A 3392-nucleotide genomic window follows, 5' to 3' on the forward strand; every position below is an offset into this window, starting at 1 on the left:
TGACTTGCTGGGATTCACTCACCTTTTTATATATGTATGTATGAATGAATGAATGATTAGACTACAAGCAAAAAATGGTTTAACTCGATTAGATCAGGTATAATTCATTATAACCTGAATGTAAACAAATACAACTACGTACATGTAAAGAGATTTATCCCAAAACTGAATCAGAATGCTAAAATTTGTTTGTTGATGAGTTGTTTCTCTGCCATTTTATCGACTTTCCATGACACCATCCATCCACGACACTTAATATAAAGGAAAACATGTTTTAAGTGAATATAACTGATTCATAACCTGCATATAAAGAAACTTATCCCAACTAGATATAAATAGAACCAAGATATTCTATCTAGATATGAAGCTAGAGATCCATGAGAGCTTGTTAGTGTTGGTCAATGTGCATAGCATCTAGTAGCCCTGGCAAATTGAAAACATATCCCAGCAACTACAAGAGTATCCACAAGTCCATTCTACAAGCCTTAGTGAAACAAAGAAGGGGTAGAATTAATGCTTTTCACCTACGAGATCTAGCTTGAACTTGTTAGATGTGAGCATCTTCTAGCACTCGAGCAGCTCCCTCATCTCGAAGTCCTCAAACTCATTATGCTTTCTGCTGTTAAGTGCTTGTGCTCGGAATTCTACAGCAACAATGATGCACTTTGCCATGTTGGAGTTGCTGGAGTAGTCATTGCTGCCGGATCTAGCAGATTGGTTGGCAATTGATGGGCAGAAATTTTTCCTCTGCTGCCAGATTAAGCAGAATGGTTGGCAGTTGATGGGCTAGAAATTTTTCGTCATTGCTGAGTTTTTTTTTATAGAGAAACGCCCAAAACTGAAAGCACTGCCATCAACTTTTCCATCCGTTAGGAAGCTAACGGATGTATATAGATGATGATGAGATGCTACTTTCTTCCCTCTGGAATGGTTCATTTCCAAATCTGAAGCATATGGCTATTGGAAAATGTGAAGCAGGTGACTTCAGAAGTTCTTGCCAAACGTATGAACTCTCCTGGAGGCTAGTCATCACAGAAGTGCAGACATCAGGGATACTGATCCTACTACATCGACCATATCTAAATCTCCATGATTACACAAGCCCCTGGAATCTGAAATTATCCACCTGGCGAAGTTGAAAAATTCGATAGCTAGCATGATTCCTCTGGACCATATTACTTTCCCAAGCCATTTCACTGTATTTTTCTCTGGGAGCCAATGTATGGGGAAAGGTGCTGATGTTTCCGCTGGTGTTTCGGTTTCTTCATCGGTAGACAGCTTGGTGAGTTCATGATATTAGTTCCCTTAAAATGAGTTACATCAGCATGATCCTTATAGCTCATTATCAGACATGCAATGTGGTTTCTCCAAGCCTTTGCAATTATGATTTTTATGACGTGTTATGTTTGGAATTGAAGTTTTACGTTTATGGTACAAAACTTTAATATCCTTAGTTATATTATATTACCTATCATAGCTATGTTATTCTTTTACGTGGCTTTCTTCCAGTTGAGTCCATCCATGTTGCACTAAGGTCCAGCAGAGGCTTCCATCCCAAATTAGCACGCTTCCCCTGGCAGGGATCAAACATGAATCCCGAAACTACTTAACGTGTACACATGCAGGCTACCGGGATTGCAATTTTGTTTTCTTTCAAAATGCCATCGTACCTTCATAGCGGGCAAACTTGGTAACTCGTATGCCATCAAACCTCATAATTCTTCGTGTGATGCTTATTAAACTATTATAGGGCTAGGGGTACGTTTGGTTACATTTTGATTTTTGATTTTAAAAAAATATTTTTTTATTTTTATTATTGAGTAAAAATAAAAAAAAATAAAAAATATGTTTGGTAACTAGAATGTTATAAAGCAAAAAGCAACGTTTGGAGATGGCGGATGAAGAGCTCGACGAGGAAGAAGGGTTTGAAAAGAGAGAAAAAAGAGAATGAAAAGGTGAAGAGCTCGACGGGGGAGAAGGGTTCAGGCTCTTTACTCATTGGTTTGGCGTTTTAGATATAAGAAAAAAAAAATAGAAAAGTAAATTTTGGAAAGCAAAAATTTTTTGCTTTGCATATATAAAGTAATTATTTTGATTTTAATTTTTTATTTTTCATAATGTTATCAAATATTATTTTTTGATTTTTTTTTAAAAAATTAAAAAATAAAAAAAATATTTTTTAATAACTAACCAAATGCACCCTAAAGTTTTAGGTTTAGCCCTAAAGTTTTACGTTTAGTTGGTGAGCAATTGGGTATTTATCAATTTATTTGCAAGTTAAAAAACAAAATAGATTAAATATCAACTACATTTGACAAATAGTTGCTGATCTTTGTCTTTCTCAGGGAAGTGAGGCCAACAGCGGTCCATCCCTAGCACCAACAGTTCAATTGTCTTCCGTGTTTCAGTTTATGAAAGCAGTCGAGGTAATCTAATTCCACAAGTTATACTTAATGTCTCTTATAAGAGAAGTTTGAGAAGAGCGAAGCAGGATAGATCTGAGAGCCTGACAGATGCCACAATAACAAGAATTTCAAGCCAAGAAGATCCATCCAAAAGGTTTAGACGCCTAACTTTGGAATTATGGGACCAAATGCCTCCTCAATTCCTCTTTCTTCCACCTTGCCTCTTCCCTCGGCTGACATGCATACCTAATATATGAATTCAATGAACTGCTGCATGAGTGGTAAAACAGCAAGAAAACTAATATAGAAAAAAAAAAATACAATAAGCAAGTTTATCTTGGGGGTAGCCCTTTGTTTGATGGGTGTTACCAGTTATGCATTGTTTTAAGGCAATGGCATGTGACATAAATTAAATTTAAGAAAAATAATTTATAGGTCCGTAGATGGATCTTAAATTATTTTTAAGTCTCAAAATTTTTTAAGTTGAATAAAAAATCTCTGAAATGCTAAGAAATTATTTCTAGGTCCCTACCGTCTGCACAGATTGGTTACACAGGTCTATATTCAGATTACACAGATTTATTTTCAGATCATCCAGGTTACTTAGTTTCAATATCTGATTATGCACGTTCATATTCAGGTTATATATAGATATGTACTTTGGTTACACAGAAATAACTCTTTAGCATTTCGGAGACTTTTTATTCAACTTAAAAAATTTAGAAACTTAAAAGTAATTTCGAATTCATCCAGGGACCTATAGATAATTTTTTCTTTTAACTTTACATACTATCTTCCTTCGATAAAAGGTGGTTAAAATTCAATATCCAGATTTTTAGTTTGAACGAAGAGGATACAACAATAGAGGAGAAAGCCCAATCTTAGATCCCCACATACCAACTTTGCTAAGAATCTGAAGATTTTAATTAACGGAAAAGGGCTAGGACTCAATGCTGCAGAGGCAGTGTCAGCACGATCCATCCACCT

Source organism: Elaeis guineensis, chromosome 5 (assembly GCF_000442705.2).
Source record: "Elaeis guineensis isolate ETL-2024a chromosome 5, EG11, whole genome shotgun sequence".
Taxonomy (NCBI): Eukaryota; Viridiplantae; Streptophyta; class Magnoliopsida; order Arecales; family Arecaceae; genus Elaeis; species Elaeis guineensis.